Below are 18,647 nucleotides of genomic sequence, written 5' to 3' on the forward strand. Positions count from 1 at the left end.
TTTCTCTGCGTGGAAGTCGATGCTGAATCCATAGGAACGAGCTTCTTCGTTGGCTACAAAACTGGGAAACAGTGTGTGTATGTCTTCTAAAGTTTATAAACATGATCGTGACACACTAATAACGATGTTTTGTTAGGATTCCTATGTTCTGCTTTGCTTTTAAGTCAAATATCCAGTATATCATATACACTGTTGCTTCTTCCTTTGTTAAATGTCACTCTCCATTCTGGCTTATTGACTTCCAGGTGTTTATCTGGTAGTTTATTTCTCCTCCAATATCCTGCACACCAACACTAGACTTATCTTCCTAAAATACCGGTTTTGGCATTTCACTGCCCCACTCAAAAACTATGTAAGGATCTCTAAAGCTATCAGATAAAGTTCACCCTCTGTAACTAGACAGTCAATTTAACATTTCAGTTCATCTTTCCAATCTTGTTTCCCACTTTGCATGAGACAGTGTGCATTCATATTGTAATAATGATTGTAATCAGTTGGAGTTGGTTTCATTTCTTCAGCTAATAAACAGTTTTTTTTGGTCTGATTTCATGGGATGTATGTTATTGGGAAAGTTGGTAAATATAGTACTAATTTATCCGATGAAAAATTTTTCTATTCCAAGGAAATCTGGAAATTAGTATGAATGTATGAATGAGTTTTTGACAGTGATTATAGGTATTAAGGAAATTACCATAGCTGATGGAAACCATGTTATGTTGGCCAAGACCATACCTGTATGAAGAACAATCAAAGAGTCAGTCTTAAGAAAATGCTTGTGTCTGGAGTACAGCAAAATAAAAAAAAAAAAAACTCGAGGTGACAAAAGATGTGAGACACATGAAGAGACATAGGCCGTAGAAAAAGTTACAATGAAAAATTTACAGCAACAAGATTTGGCAGAATATGTCAGTAAAGTGGTTGAGAGCACAGCTGTTTAAATCCCCTCTGTAATACTCACTGGTCATATGACATTGAATGAGCCACTATATAATCTTCATGTAGTTCTTTTTTTTAAAATTTTTTTGAGACGAGTCTCACTCTGTCATCCAGGCTGGAATGCAGTGGCACGATCTTGGCTCACTGCAACCTCCGCTTCCCAGGTTCCTGCGATTCTCATGCCTCAGCCTCTTGAGTAGCTGGGACTATGGGCACGTGCCGCCACACCCAGCTAATTTTTGTATTTTTAGTAGAGGTGGGGTTTCACCATGTTGGGCAGGCTGGTATGGAACTCCTAGCCTCAAGTGATCTGCCCACCTTGGCCTCCCAAAGTGTTGGGATTACAGGCATTAGCCACTGTGCCTGGCCTCCCTTTTTCCATGTGTATATATATTTATATGGAGAGAGAGAGAGAGAGGAGAGAGATGGAGTTTCTCTCTTGTTGCCCAAGCTGGAGTGCAATGGCGCGATCTTGGATCACTGCAAACTTCGCCTCCCGGGTTCAAGTGAGTTTCCTGTCTCAGGCTCTCGAGTAGCTGAGATTATAGGCATCCACCACCACGCTCAGCTAATTTTTTGTATTTTTAGTAGAGACGAGCTTTCACCTTGTTGACCTGACTGGTCACGAACTCCTGATCTCAGGTGATCCACCCACCTTGGCCTCTCAAAGTGCTGGGATTACAGGCATGAGCCACTGCACCCAGCCTCATATAATATTTTTATTTGTGAAATGTGGTCTACTGTAGGTCAGCATTAATTTAATTTAAATACAAAATATAAAGTGCTTAGCACACTAGCTGGTAGCCAAGAAATGTTCAGTGATCATGAGTTATTATCATTCTTGTGGAAATGAAATGTGAAGGCTGAAAAATCTGCTTCATGTTAAAATATTTTCTCAGCTTTATTGAGGTATAATTGATATACAATAATTGCACATATTTAATGTTTACATCTTGATGAGTTTAAACATATACATATACCCTTGATACCAACATTACAACTAAGGTAATAAACATATCCATTACCTCCAAAAATTTCCTTGTGCTCTTTTGTGTGTGTGTGTTTTTTATTAAGTAGTAAGAACATTGAACAAGAAATATCTCCTCTTAACAGATTTTTAAGTGCACAATATAGTATTGTTAACTATGGGCATATTGTCGTCCAGCAGATCTCTAGAACTTATTCATCTTGCATAACAGAAATTTTATACTTATTGAAGAACAATTCTCCATTTCTACCTTCCCCCAGCCTCTGGCAACCACTATTCTTTGCTTCTGTGAGTCTGACTATTTTAGATACCTCATATAAGTGGAATCATGCAGTATCTGTCTTTTTGTGACTGGCTTATTTCATCTGGCATAATGTCTTCTAGGTTCATCCACGTTGTCACAAATGGCAGGACTTTCTTCTTTTTAAGGCTGAATAGTATTTCATTGTATATATATTTTCCATTTTCTTTATCCATTCATCTGTCGGTGGTCATTTGAGTCATTTCCATATCTTGGCTTTTGTAAATAATGCTGCAATGAACAGGAGGGTTTTGTCTAGATTTTTTTCTTGCCTCTTTACAACTTGTTTTACAAAGTCGTTGTCAAATTTGACCTCTTCTGTGACTCCTTCCCCCACTTTCCACTCCACTGTGATTTTTTTCCTTCTCTGAATTCCAACTGTATGTCATTCATACACTACACTGTGACACCTTGCTCATTAAAGATCTTTAACATTTACTTTGTATGTGGTCTTCTAACTTTTTGGATATGGCTTTCATGTCTAACATTCCTGTGAGGTAGAAACCACCCAGTCTTCTAACTTGCTTCATTTAATGTTCTATGTGCACCATAATATTAATAGCTGATACTTGGGTAGCACTTACTGTGGACAGGTGATAATTTGACTGTTTTACATATATTAATTTACTTCATCCTCACCAGAACTTCAGGAAACGGTGATTCTTCCCCTTTCTATCCACAATACAGCGAAGCTATAGAGAGGTAAAGTAAATTGCCTGAAGTGACACAGTCAGTAAGTGCTAGAAGTAGCATTTAGACTCAGGTATCTGGCTCTGAGTCCTGGCTTTTATGCACTATGTCAACATGAATTAGTTACCCACTGGCAGATGACATGGACCAATCAATCACTGACAGATGCAAAGGAGAGTACCACATACACCTGTCTATAGAGAATTTATCAGAACTGCAGACAATGTTAGAAGACATTGTTTTTAATTAGTTTCCATTTATTTTGTAATAAAGATCAAGAACCAAAAAACAACATAGTGATGATGATACAAATATAAAAGAAGACAAATTAGACAGAATTTTACTACTTCATCAACCTAAAAAATTATTTTTTCTTACAGTACTTACTCATGTTAAATTCATGTTTAACATAGTTAGGATTATAGTGTAAATATCATTTTGTATTGGTCTTTATGTGCTTACCATTATGTCATAAATATTGACATGTTGCTACAGAGATAAATATTATATTTTTAATTGGATAATATATCTTCAAGTCGATGCTTAGGACTGCTGTTTTTTTTTTTATTATTACTATTATACTTTAAGTTCTAGGGTACATGTGCACAACGTGCAGGTTTGTTACATATGTATACATGTGCCATGTTGGTGTGCTGCACCCATTATCTCGTCATTTACATTCGGTATATCTCCTAATGCTATCGCTTCCCGCTCCCCCCACCCCATGACAGGCCCCGGTGTGTGATGTTCCCAATCCTGTGGCTTAGGACCTCTGTTTTTCAACCTTTGGTTGTTTCTAATTTTTTACGATGAATATTTTAATTAGTAAAGAATCAAAATAATTTTTACATTTTGAATTAGTTTCTTGGTGTAATTTACCATGAATATGATTTCTAGTTAATATGTGTATTTTTATGACTTTTGATAAGTATTGCTGAATTATCTAAGTTTATAGCCTACTAAGAATTCATCTATACCAGTTTTACCACAACTTTGCCAGAATTTGTTCATTTAATTAATTTTTCCCCTCATAAATTAATTGGTATTATGTACTATTTCATTGGTGTTTTAATTTATATTTCTTTGATCATCACCAAGGTTAAATATTTTCTTTACATATTTACTTACTAAGTATATTTCAATTTTTTTGTAAGCTGTTAATGTTTTTGTTTATTAGTCACAAGAGAATTTGTATGTGTTTTCTATATCATTGAGCATATATTATACAACATTTTATGTAACATATGAATGGATCTTTTATCATGTTTGATGTAAATTTTTTGATAGACATTAAAATAAAAATTTAAGTTAAAATACCTTCCTTGGAAGGCTTCCTAGTTCGCAGTAACTTCTCAGGTAGTATACTTCATAAATACTTCTTGGAGTCAGGCTGATGTCATTTTTTGCCCCTGCTGCCTTTCTTTCATGGTGGATTCCAAAGTCACATACCTGGAAACTCTGACACTGAACAAATCTGGCATTGGTCCTTTACAAACAAAGGAGTTTTTAGCAGAAATATATGCCATTGATACAGTAGCTCTTGGCAGCTTGTCAAGTAAAACACCCACTTGCTTTGTGTGTTAAAATGATGATTCATTTGTTTCTGTCCTGGATTATTATCTGCTGTTTGTACCTGTAGTAAGCCCATGCAGCAGGACTTTCGGAAGAAAAGAGTTGACCACAAGCCAACACAAAATGACTTCAGCTTTTCACACATGGACCCTTCGTGATTACATCAGAATCAGTTTTATAGTAGAAGTGGTATTTGGGTTTGCTCAGCCCAAAAGTTTTTGGTGTAAATAACTGAAAAGCAAGTCAGGCACATGTCCTGTGCTAGTCACTTAACTGCTGAGTTTGTTAAAGGAGCATTTACTAAAGGCTATGAAGAGACCATTGTATTAAGTTTAATGGAGGTAAAAAGAGAAATTCAGACTCATTAACAAAAAAATGTTATAGTCTAGTTGGAGCAACAATACATGACATTGACACATGAGCTGTCATGAGACTTATTATGAAAAAAACGTGTAAAAGAAGATAGGGTATGAATTGCTTAATTGCTAAGAGCATGAGTTTTGGGGATCAGACTGCTTAGTTGAGATAGAGTGTCATGATTCTCTAGCTGTGTGTCCTGGACAAGTTATTTTATCATGTGGTACCTCAGTTTCCTCATCTGTAAAAGGGTGTTAATAAAGGAGCCTACAAAGGAATAAATGAAATAATACACTAAAGTGTTTAGAACAGTTCCTGATACATTAGAAGCATACAGTTAATGCAAATGATTATTGATTTAGTATAAATATTGGAAGGGTGTCAAATAAGGAGGTTACTAGAATGAAGTAGGCTTAATTATAGAAGTATTCTTGTAGAAGGTGTTTTAATACAGAATTGCCAGGGATGAAAAGTATATACTGATATGTATAAGGTAAAAGACTCTTCCATATTGAAGGAATGATCCATGAAAAGAAATGAACTGGATCCATAATGGTGACAGAAAAGCAAATTGGCTGAGTTTAAGTGCTAATAGGAATTTAGTGAAAAATGTATCTAATTGGTAGGACATGATACGATTACAATGTCAAACATGCTGAAACCTCAGTTTTTCCTTTTGGAAGATGGATATGGTAATAACTGCCTAGGAGAACATGAAGCAAAGTATCTTTACCTATTTTTTTTTTTTTTTGCATGTAAGCTACACGTAGACAAATAATAGTACCATGAATATTAGAAGTTTTATTCTAACTTGTGGATTTTTTTGTTTCCATAATGTAAAAATCCGACATTTGGATATATATATATGTGTGTGTATATATATATATATGTAATTTATATGAAAAACAATAGATTGTATTTATCAAGTCTTTTCTATGTTCTAGGACCCTGGGCATTTATTTCACCTAATCCTTACAACAATCCCATAAGGCAAGTAATATCGTTAAATCATACAGCCAGTAAGCAGTCTGGATTCAACCCAGATCTGTCTGATGATGGAACCAGACTGTACCAAATGGTTTAAAATTTCTCTATGGGAAAAAGCTAAATGTATAAAAGGAATTAATTGGATGTTTGAATTTCGGTTCAACTTAAATGAGAAGTAGAAGATCAGTAATGGAGGCCAGTGTGGTTGGAGAGGACTGAATGAGAAAAAGCCATAGGAGATGGAATCATGTAGAATCTCAGAGGTCACAGTAATGGCTTTGGCTTTTACTCTGAGTGAGAGAGGAAGCCATTGGAGGGTCGTGAGCAGAGGAGGAACATGATTTATCTGACCTAACGTTTCATTTACTTACATTTATTTATTTATTTTGAGATGGAGTCTCGCTCTGTTGCCCAGGCTGGAGTGGAGTGGTGTGATCTCGGCTCACTGCAACCTCCACCTCCTGGTTCAAGTGATTCTCCTGCGTCAGCCTCCTGAGTAGCTAGGTTTACAGGCACTGCACCACCACACCTAGCTAATTTTTTTTTTTGTATTTCTAGTAGAGACAGGGTTTCACCACATTAGACAGGCTGGTCTCCAACTCCTGACCTCAGGCAGTCCTCCTATCTTGGCCTCCCAAAGTGCTGGGATCACAGGTGTGAGCCATTGCGCCCCACTGGACCTAGCATTTTAGAAGGACCATTCTGGCTGCATTTGATAGACTGAAGAAGGTCAAAGGAGGAAGCACAGAGACGGGTTAGGAGGGATTGCAGTGATTCAGCTGAGAGATGATGATGGTTTGGGTTAGAGTGGTAGCAGTGGGAGCAGTGAAATATGATTGATTGCATTCTGGATATTTTTTCTAGAATTTATTGATGGACTATATGTAGGGTGTGAGGGAAAGACAGAACCCAAGGGTGGCATAGTATTTATCAAGTGCGCTTATACATCACTAGTATGGATGTCATTTATTTTTAAATGCAGCTATCTGGAACATATTCAACTTAGAAATAAGTCTCTTAGAAATAAGCAAAACAAGTCTCTTCAAAGCCAGCAAAACAGAGTGCACATTGCACTAACAGTTATGTACTCATAAAAGACTTGGTTCCTCTTTATTCATATCTGAGTTACAGTTCAAATTAATGTCATCATTTTATCTTTTCTTATGAGATATTAGAAACAGTAAATCAGAAGGGAAAGAGAAGTGTTTCCAGATTTAGAAAAACTTCTAGTCACCAGAAATAATAGCTGATGCCAAGAATAAAGACAACAACAACTAAAACAAAATAAAAACATAAAAAGCGAGAGCCCGAGGATACTCTGTACAGGACCTAACGTTTCTCGCCACCCTAGAAGCCTCTGTTAAAATAGGAATGGGTGTTTGTAATGGTCATTGTGCCATTAAAATCAGGGTAGATTATGTTATGAATTTTTTGGTGGAAGAGGCAGAGAGGTAACATTGTATATGTTTTGCCTTTAAAATAATGAAATGTGTTGGAGTTCCTTCCCCTCATCAATTTCTAGGGCAAGCACAGTCAATATTCTGCTAGATGTACAGAGGTCTGATTCTGAATTATGATCTCCTTCTCTACCCTAGAGAGCTGGCTTACAAACCAGAAGAAAGTATAGAGGGCCTTTCCACTTCATTTTCTTTTAAAATTGGAACCTAGCTCAAGCTCCATCAATGAATTCTGTTTTCTTTTTTTCTGGAGTCTTTCTTAACACATTCCAAAGGCCTACAGATGCCCCCAAAGCTCTCAATAAGCTTCAAAGACTCCTAAGACCAAATTCCTTCAAATTTTTGTTTTAAGTCAATACTGCAGACTAAAAAGCCATATATTTTCTTTTTTTAGTCAGATATTTCAATACCATTTATTAAATAATTTGTCATTTTTCCAATGACTTTTTAAAATCCAAATATTTATTATTATTTTTAACTTTTAAGTTCATGGGTACAAGTGCAGGATTGTTACATAGGTAAATTTGTGCCATAGGGGTTTGTTGTACAGATTATTTTATCACTCAGCTATTAAGCCTAGTACCCATTAGTTATTTTTCCTGATCCTCTCCCTCCTCTCACCCTCCACCCTCTGAAAGGCCCCAGTGAGTGTTGTTCCTCCCTATGTATCCAAGTGTTCTCATCATTTAACTCCCACTTATAAGTGAGAACATGCAGTATTTGGCTTTCTGTTCCTGTGTAAGTTTGCTAAGAATAATGGTCTCCAACTCCATCCATGCCCCTGCAAAGGACATGATCTCATTCTCTTTTATGGCTGCATGTTATTCCATGGTGTATATGTACCACGTTTTCTTTATCCTGTCTATCTTTTATTTTTGAGTCTCACTCTGTCTCCCAGGCTGGAGTGCAGTGGTACAGTCTTGGCTCACTAAAACTTCCACCTCCCGGGTTCAAGCAATTCTCATGCCTCAGCCTCCCAAACAGCTAGGACTACAGGTGTGTGCCACCACACATGGCTAAGTTTTGTATTTTTAGTAGAGACAGGATTTCACCATGTTGTCCAGGCTGCTCTCGAACTTCTAACCTCAAGTGATCCACCTGCCTCAGCCTCCCAAAATGCTGGGATTATAGATGTGAGCCACCAGGCCAGGCCTTTATCTAGTCTACCATTGATGGGCATTTAGGTTGATTCCATGTCTTTGCTATTGTGAATAGTGCTGCAATGAACATATGTGTGCATATGTCCTTTAATAGAATGATTTGTTTTCCTTTGAGTTTATACCCAGTAGTGGGATTGCTGGGTTGAATGGTATTTCTGTCTCTAGGTCTTTGAGGAATCGCCACAATGTCTTACACAATGGTTGAACTAATTTATACTCCCACCAACAGTGAATAAGTGTTCCAGTTCCTGTAAAACCTTGCCAGCATCTCTTATTTTTTTGACTTTTTAGTAATAGCCATTCTGACTGGTGTGAGATGGTATCTCATTGTGGCTTTGATTTACATTTCTCTAATGATCAGTGATGTTGGGCTTTTTTTCATGTTTTTTGGCCGCATAAATGTCTTCTTTTGAAAAGCGTCTGTTCATGTCCTTTGCCCTCTTTTTTACGTTTTTTTTTCTTATAAATTTGTTTAAGTTCTTTATAGATGCTGAATATTAGGCCTTTGTTGGATGCATAGTTTGCAAAAATTTTCTCCCATTCTGAAGGTTGTGTGTTTACCCTGTTGGTAGTTTCTTTTGCTAGGTAGACACTCTTTAGTTTAATTAGATCTTATTTGTCAAGTTTTGCTTTTGTTGCAATTGCTTCTGGTGTCTTTGTCATGAAATCTTTGCCTGTGCTATGTCCTGGATAGTATTGCCTAGGTTGTCTTCCAGAGTTTTTATAGTTTTGGGTTTTACATTTAAGTCTTTGATCCACTTTGAGTTAATTTTTATATATGATGTAAGGAAGGGGTCCAGCTTCAGTCTTCTGCATATAGCTAGCCAGTTATCCCAACACCATTTATTGAATAGGGAATCCTTTCCTCATTGCTTGCTTTTGTCAGATTTGTCAAAGATAAGGTAGTTGCAGGGGTATGATCTTATTTCTGGGTTCTCTATTCTGTTCCATTGGTCTATGTGTCTGTTTTTGCACCCGTACCATGCTGTTTTGGTTACTGTAGCCCTATTGTATAGTTCGAAGTCAGGTGATGCCTCCAGGTTTGTTCTTTTTGTTTAGAATTGCCTTAGCTACTTGGGCTCTTTTTTGGTTCTATATGAATTTTAAAAGAGTTTTCTCCAGTTCTGAGAAGAATGTCAATGGTAGTTTGATAGGAATAGCATTGATTCTATAAATTGCTTTGGGCAGTAAGGCCATTTTAATGATATTGATTCTTCCTATCCACAAGCATGAAATGTTTTTCCATTTGTTTGTGTTAACTGTGAATTCTTTGAGCAGTGTTTAGGAGTTCTCCTTGTAGGGATCTTTTACCTCCCTAGTTAGCTGTATTCCTAGGTAATTTATTCTTATTTTCTCATTCAAGAAACCTCTAATTTCAAATCTTCTGCCCCTAAACCTCTCTAGCTGCCCATTTCTGGTTCCATCTCTCCTACTAGTGACCATACCCCATACACCCCTGTCTTTTTTTTTTTTTTTCCTTTTCTCAGAGCCTTGCTCTCTTGCCCAGGCTGCAGTGTAGTGGTGCAATCTTGGCTCACTGCAACCTGTGCCTCCCAAGTTCAAGCGATTCTCCCACTTTGGCCTCCCGAGTAGCTGGGATTACAGGTGCACATCACCATGCCCAGCTAATTTTTTTGTATTTTTAGTAAAATCAGGGTTTTGGCATGTAGGCCAGGCTGGTCTTGAATGTCTGGCCTCAAGAAGTGATCCACCTGCTTTGGACCTCCCAAATTGCTAGGATCACAGGCATGAGCCACCACACTCAACCCCCCAACCCCCCACTACCTCCCGCTCTTAATCGCTAATCAGGCTGTCTACATTGCTCTGGATTCTGCATGTGGACTTTGTCCTTTCTCCAAATCCTCTTCATTTTTTTCTCTGCTTTCTAATGCTTCTTTCTAAGCAAGATGAGATAAATGGAGTAGGAAGTAGGGCAACTATAACCTTCATTATCTAGAAAATTCACTTAGGTGGAATAGCTCATTTTCTGACAAGATAAATGAGTGGAGTATTATTCATTATAGATAATATATGAAGACATGTTTCACCTGATTATTTCTTTCAGATTTAGTTTTATCAGCACAAATAAATTTCACCTATTTTTAGACAAACATGGACTACAGTCATGACCAGGGAATCTGTATTGTGATTCTCAGATGCTTCATTTCACCGGGTGTTTGAAATGTTGAGTTAAATATCATCTTTTGTTTTTCTTAAAGAATTTCCCGACCGTGAGAGTCCTGGGGATGAAGAGATTAGAGGATTTTACTGAATTTTAGATAAAGTAAGGTAATGTTTGGTTGATGTTGTAAAAATGTAAGACTCTAAAATCAGCTGAAAGTTGCACGTGGTGGCTCACACCTGTAATCCCAGCATTTTGGGAGGCCAAAGCGGGTGGATCACTTGAGGTCAGGAGTTCAAGATTGGCCTGGTCAATACAGTTAAACCCCATCTCTACTAAAAACACAAAAATTAGCTGGGTGTGGTGGTGGGTGCCTGTAATCCCAGCTACTCAAGAGGTTGAGGCAGGAGGTTCACTTGAACTCGGGACGCAGAGGTTGCAGTGAGCCAAGATTGCGCCACGGCACTCCAGCCTGGTGACACACACACACACACACTCACTCACACACACACACACACACACACAAATAAATAAGTAAGTAAATTGATCTGCCAGTGTAAGAACTTTTCTCAAAAGACAACCAGGAGATTTCTCATTAAGGTAAGGTGAAGACCTTGTCGTTTTCCTTCTGTTGTCTCAGCATTTCTGGCTGGAAGACAGAAGTGCAAAGAGGTACAAAACTCTTCAGTTACAAGCAAAATAATATAGGAAGCACGGATGATGAAGCACATGCATCTGCTCTTTAAACCAGCAGGATGTATTTATCTCTGACTCACTGCGCTGTGCTTCCCAGGATATAATAAAATGTAGCATAGAATAAGGGGGCAAAGGGAATAGAAGGGGCTATCTATTAGGTTCTACTTTTACTCTATGCCTGACACTTTCCCTATGTTACTATATTTATTCCTCACAAGAACCCCAGAAAGAAGATGTTATTATGATCCCCATTGTTTAGGCAGTGAAACAAGCTCTTAGGATCAAAGAGCTTTTACAACTTGCTCCAGGCCACGCAGATGAGCTGCAGAATCAAATTTCCAGTCCAGTCTGGGTTCAAAGCTTATGGCTCTCCCACTACTCCAGTATATAGTGCTGAAATAGCACTGCACAGCCTTATCTGTTATCCGGGAGACTGCTGGCTTCCCCCCAACCTCCCCTGAAGGCTTGCAGGAACAGCTGTGTGGGAGAACGCTCACAGCTATACTACAGGTCTGCTCTTCCCAAAGCATGACCTGAGCAACACTGCTAGCCTCTTGAGACGTTCCTTGATAAAAAGGTTCTGTGATCAAATATAAACACTGCATTCTATGTCTCCAAGCCCATTACTGGTTCCGAAAAACCTCATAGTAAAGAAACTTTAAACACTTTCCCCCAAACTTAGTTTTCTTCTAGCACTTTTAACCTGTGGAATTGGTGTTCTGTGGAACATACCTTAGGAAGTGCTATTTAGGATGAGTCTATTACAACTTGGGATGTCAGCTCTCTGAGGGCAGTGGTGTCATCTACTTTCAGTATCTACAGTGCCTGTCACAGAATAAGGGTCAATGTTTGTTAAATAAATAACTTTGTGATGTAAACTAATTACATCGCTCACTCCATCTACTCCAGACAGATCTACCTGAGGTGAAGGAACAGCCCATACCTGTGCTTACTTAAGGCCTAAGGTGGAAGATCATTCATCCTTCAATATATATTGTGTTTAAGATTATGCAAACCATCTCTACTTATCTTGTGAGGCACATGGGAAACTCGATCGATCCTCACATTGCGCTCGGAAGGGGGAATGGAAACAAGAAAGCCATTTGTTAAATGTCTACTAAATGTCTTCTACTAAAAGGGAAGGCACCTTTTCTGTGGTATTTTATTTAACCTTCCTCACAGCCTTAACATGTAAGTCTAGTTGTCCCATCTTTAGAGATGATAACACACACTCTGAGAAACCAAGGAACTAGCCAAGATACATATCCAACCAGCATGTCAGAATTTGAATCCAGGTCAGTCTGACTTCAAAATCCATGTGTGCTCTGCCCTATCATATCCTGCCCCTAGGTAGGAAACTGGATTTGAATGGATTACACATTTTTTATTTTGAGACTTTGATGTGCCTTAAATATATTGTGGATATTAATTTGTAATAATTGTTAGAAGGAAGCCCACAGGCATGACTCAATTACTTTCATTTTGGTTGTGGGTGCTCTACTTTCTTTTTTTTTTTTTAAACAAAACAAGATAAATTTGTTTCTACCATTCTAAAGCCTGGAGTTGTAAGTTATATGGAAGTGCTCTGCAGGTGTGTATGTTGTGTTACCATGCTGCTTTTTCAGACACAATCTCCTTGTTCTTTTCTTAGTTGAACTTCATTACCTGTACCAATCCTGTAAAACAACAAAGCTTACTGATTTGGTTTAGAAGGGCTGGTCAGAAATGGCAGTCTCTGATTAAAGACCTAAACCAACTTGGAGAAAATTATACTGTATTCAATGTACATTTTTGCTTGACAGGCAATGTCTGAAGGTGTGTATGGGGTAATTACCCACAGAAAAGATAGGCTGGAAAAACACGAAAATGAGTTTCTCCAAACCAGAGAAATGAATCATTAGCAGAAAGCAAACCAGATGAGTCAGCGTACTTTAAATTTTAAGGTCTTCATGAATCAATTAAGAGATCAATTAGAACTAGAGAAGCATTTTAAAGAGCATGATCAAAAAATATTTTTGAGATAAAAATATGTAAAAGAATTAGGAAATGTAAATTTGTCAAGTGGTATCATTTGTCCAGATAATTCCTGTAGATGTATACAACTGCTAATGATGACTGTAAATGAATATAAAACTAATAATAATTAATATTAATGAGCTGTTAGAATGTGCTGAGCATACAATAATCACTTGACATGCATTATCTCATTTAAAACTTGGAAGTTCTGTAAAACAATGCAAATATTCTTCTGAATGGTAATTATAACCAAAGCTGGGGAGGAATTTCTCCAGTTATCAGGGCAAGTATCTTCCTTGTTGATCTCACACCTGGCTGGCTTCACTTATATATGTTACCTGCCTTGCCTGGGTAGGCATTTTGGTTTCTTTTACACCTGACCTAAATCTTAAGTGCTTTTATTTCACTATAACATGCAGGATAAATATGCCTAAATTGTCTTCAACTCACAGAGCAGTATGTGGTTTAGACCATTATAAGCTATAAGAACAAAATATGCTTCTTAATTAATTAAAGCAAAATAGATTCATTTTCAGGGCTCATGGAGATGGAATGTGATCCAAGACCTTGTGATAGCTCTGGTATCTGCCAGCAGCTTCAGTGACTTAACGGGCACTGTAGCTTTCTTTAGTGACAGCCACCCTTATGGAGACACAGTTATTCTCTGTCCCTGTTTTAAGTGATCCAGCTGTTAGTAACTACCTCTTCCTGAGTCTGATTGTTCTGTTTAGGAAGCCCATATTTGGCAGAGTTTTTGAGTCAGTGCATCTCATGGACTGTTGGCCAGGAAAAGTATCCATCTCTAGTCCAATCAGTTGTGGCAAGAGGGCAGGATGGGATGGCATAAAGCATGATTTAAAAACCTCCTAAAAGCGACGTGGGCCTGGAAGGCATTTTGCAACTCCCAGAAATAGGTTTCCACTGTTAGACACCTGTCCGGAATAAGCTTCCTGACACAATGGTTGTATTAAAAAACAAAGTTAAAACTAGATGACTATTTTATTAATTTATAATAAGCAGAGTTCTCTCTCTAGTCAGACTATTCATAATCACTTTAGTATCTCCCTATAGAAAGATCAACATCAATATCAAAATCATAATCATATAGTTTTGTGTAAACACAGGTGTTAGATGGCAAAAAAACAAAACAAAACAAAACAAAAAAAACCCAAACCTAACACATGGCTCATGACAGGGACATATCATATAGCTCATGATAGGGCTGGATATGCCACTGGTCCTGGAATATGTGGAGTTCCTTGGCTACAATCTCCTGCATCTTTCTCACATTTGAGATGGTTTGGTTCACTGAAAACAGCTCCTTTAGTGGGTGATGTTTGGCTAGACACTACTAGTGATGGTCTCCATGATTTTTTTTCCCCCAAGAATAGTGTTTTTTTATTTTTTATTTTATTTTATATATATTTTTTGAGATGGAGTCTCTCTTTTTCACCCATGCTGGAGTGCAGTGGTGCAATCTCAGCTCACTGCAACCTCCGCTTCCCAGGTTCAAGTGATTCTCCTGCCTCAGCCTCCTGAGTAGCTAGGATTACAGGTGCCCGGCACCATACCCAGCTAACTTTTATATTTTTTAGTAGAGATAGGGCTTCCCCATGTTGGCCAGGCTGATATTGAACTCCTGACCTCAGGTGATCTGCCTGCCTCAGCCTCCCAAAGTGCTGGGATTACAGGCGTGAGCCACTGTGCACGGCCTAAGAATGGTGTAGTAATCAGGGTTTTCCAGAGAAACCAATAAAGGTATAGTTATATATAGAAAGACATTGAATACATATAGAAAGGAATTGGCTCACTTGATGATGGAGGCTGACGAATTCCAAGTTCTGCAGTTTGCAATCTGGAGACCCAGAAATGCCCATGGTATAGTCCTAGTCTCCAAACTGGCAGGCTTGAGACCCAGGGGAGCTGATGTCTCAGTTGAAGTCTGAAGTCAGGAAAAATCTAATGTCCAGCTAGAAAATAGGCAGGAGGAGTTCTCCTTTCTTCTCAGATGTCAGCCTTTTTGTCCTAGTTAGGCCTTCAATTGATTGAATGAGGCCCACATACATTGGAGAGGGCAATTTGCTTTACTCAATCAACTGATCTGAATGTTAATGTTATCCAGAAATACCCTCACAGACACACCCAGAATCATGTCTGACCCTGGTGCCCAGTCAAGTTGACATGCAAAATTAACCATCACAGATGGTGTTTAATGTTTTAGTTTATAGCTAAATAAATGTTAATTTTTTTCAAAATAAAAATCTTTTTTTATTATAAAAGTAATATATGGCCTTCCTTAGTACTTCCAGTCACAAGCCTTTGCCCAGCCCAGCCCAGCTGAGTCTCTGGTTGTTTATAGTGCCATTGTGGTTGTGAGACCCGAGGTACAGTGCATGTGCAAATTTTTGTCCCCCAGGACTGTGACACAACCACAGCCAAGGCCAGCATTCCAGGGTCTACCCAGGATGGCAGGACCAATATGGAGCTGTTATAGTGTATGAAGCAGAATCCAGAATCTGCATTTGAAGAAAAGGTCTATTAAGATTTTCTCATCCACATGCCATCCTGTGGGGTGGTGGTTCTCAAAGTGCGGTCTTTGAACTCACGGAGGTCCCTGAGACTCTTTTGTGGGTCCTGAGGTAAAAATTGCTTTTATAATGATAGAGTTGATCTTTGAGCAATGGGTTTGAACAGTGTGGGTCCACTTATTAGTGAATTCTTTTCAATAAAGATATTGAAAAAATTTTTTTAGGGGAGGTGACCAAGATGGCCGACTAGAAGCAGCTAGTGTGTGTGGTTCCATGGAGAGGAGTGGAAGCGGCGAGTAAATACAGCACCTTCAACTGAACCATCCAGGTACTCACATTGGGACTAATGGAAGAAACAACTTGACCCACAGAGAATGGAAAAAAGCAAGGCAGGACGACGGCCCACCCAGCAGCAACATGGAACCAAGGGAACCTCCCCTCACTCAGGGAAGTGGTGGGTGAATATGCCACCCTGAGAACCCACAATTTTCCCATGGATCTTTGCAACCTTCAGGTCAGAAGATCCCCTCATGAACCCACTTCACCAGGCCCTTCAGAGCTACGTGGAGTTTTGGCATAGCAGCTGCTCAGGCACTTGTGGAGACCTGTGAGCCTTAGATACTTGGTCTCTCCAGGCCTCCTAGCAAAAAAAGCTGCAACATTGGCAAAGTGGGAGGTTAGACCCCTGTAAAACCCCTAGGAAAGAGGCTGAATCCAGGGAGCTAAGCAGCAACAGTCTCTAGGCCCCACTTCCACAGCACCTCACAGGCTAAGACCCACTAGCTTGGAATTCCAGTTAGCTACTGGTAGCAGTGTTGCACCTCCCTGGGACGGAGCTCCCAGGGGGAAGGGTGGGCCATCGTCATCTTTGTTGTTTGGGCAACTTAGCCATTCCAGCCTTCTGGCTTTGGAGAATCCAAGCTGACCAGGGGTGGAAGGGATGCCCCCAGCACAGCACAGATGCTCTGTGAAAACATGGCCAGACTGCTTTTTAAAGTGGGTCTCTGATTTCATTCATCCTTACTGGGCGAGACCTCTCTACCATGGTTGCCAGCAACCCCTGCCACTGCTTTCTGGCCAACAGAAATTTGAAACCTCCCTGGGATGGAGCTCCCAGAGAAAAGGGTGGGCTGCTATCTTTGCTGCTTGGGTGACTTAACTATTCTGGCCTTCAGGCTTTGGAGTGTCTGAGGTGACCAGGGGCTGAAGTGTACCCCTAGCACAGCACAGCTGCTCTACAAAAATGTGGCCAGAACTGCTTTTTAAAGCAGGTCCTTGATCCCATTCCTACTCTGTGGGTGGGACCACACAACTGGAGTCTCCATCCACCTTCTACAGGTGTGCTCAGGCTGGCAACAGTTCTGTACCTGGGATAGAGCTGCCAGAAGGAGGGGCACGCTGCCATTTTGCTGTTTGACAGCTTTCACTGGTGATAACTCCAGGTACTGGAAAATCCGAGGTGACTAGAGACTGGAGAGAGCCCCCAGTATGCAGCAGCAGTTCTATGGAAAAGTGGCCAGGCTGTTAGATGGGTCCCCGTTCCCATATCTCTTCACCAGGCAAGTCTTCCAAGCCTGAGCCTCCAGACACCCCTCACCAGAGCTACTGAGCTGGAAACAACTCAGCAACTCCCCGAACCGAGCCTCTGGGGCAACTGAAAGCCTCTCTGCCACTGCCTCTGCAATGAAACTGCCCTTGATGCCCTGGGACTGGCTAGGAAACAAAGACCCTAAGTGCCATATCCATACCTCCAACAAGATGCAATTGACTCAAGGAGAGGAGGTCAGTCCATCTCCCATGGGTTCCACACCCCCCACTGCTTGTCACCGGAAAGGGAACGCCTGGCTTAGGCCTACAGTACAGACACTTCATCCTGGGTTGATTGCACTGAGTGATTATTGACCTGCATCTCTGTAGTGTGGAGCCACCAGGAGACAAGAAAAAGATGCTTGGACACAACCACTACTAAGGTCTCTTCCTTTGCTGCCTCCAAGTTGGGGAAGGAATATAAACACTGAGATTGCTCCAGAGCTGTAGTGGGTAGCCAGGAGTGCCAAACCATGATCTACAGCTAGCGCTCAAGGGAGAGAGGAACTCACAGTTTCAGAGCATTGAGAGGGAACGCAGCTGCAGCTGTAAGAAAACATAGGGGAACCACACAACAGAGCTAGAGTCTACCAACTGACCAATAAGCCTATATGCCACCTACTGGATCACACCTCAAAGTTTCAACACTAAAAATACCTTGCTAACATACCCACCTCTGAAACCAGAGACAAGAAGTCAGTTTCATATAAAGACCCTGTACAAAGCCTTAGCCTGGTGAAAACATCTAGGAAAGAAGTCTATTGACTGTACTCAATCTACACTGCAGTTAAAGGAACTCCCATATGCAGGGATGAGAAAGAACCAATGCAAGAACTCTGGTAACTCAAATGGCTAGAGTGTCTTGTGTCCTCCAAATGACTGCACCAGTTCTCCAACAAGAGTTCTTAACCAGGCTGAACTGGTTGGAATGACAGAAGTAGAATTTGAAATATAGATAGGAACAGATTCAGTAGGATGGCAAAACCCAATCCAAGGAAAACAAGAATCACAATAAATCAATACAGGAACTGAAGGACAAAATAGCTGGTATAAAAAATAACCGAACAGGTCTGACAGAGCTCAATAACACAATACAATAATTTCACAGTGCAATCACAAGTATTAACAGCAGAATAAACCAAGCTGAGAGAAGAATCCCAGAAGTTGAGGACTGGTTCTCTGAAATAAGATAGTCATAAAATGGAATGAACGAAAACTTTGAGAAGTATGGGATTATGTAAAGAGGACAA

The 18,647-nt window shown here is 39.6% G+C and overlaps 1 pseudogene; it reads left to right on the forward strand.

Annotated features, from left to right (window-relative positions):
- The first annotated feature begins 4,738 nt into the window (after window positions 1-4,738).
- The window catches only part of LOC104678789, a 39,630-nt pseudogene continuing 25,721 nt past the window's right edge, over window positions 4,739-18,647 (forward strand).

This window comes from Rhinopithecus roxellana, chromosome 2 (genome assembly GCF_007565055.1).
Source record: "Rhinopithecus roxellana isolate Shanxi Qingling chromosome 2, ASM756505v1, whole genome shotgun sequence".
NCBI classification, from domain to species: Eukaryota; Metazoa; Chordata; class Mammalia; order Primates; family Cercopithecidae; genus Rhinopithecus; species Rhinopithecus roxellana.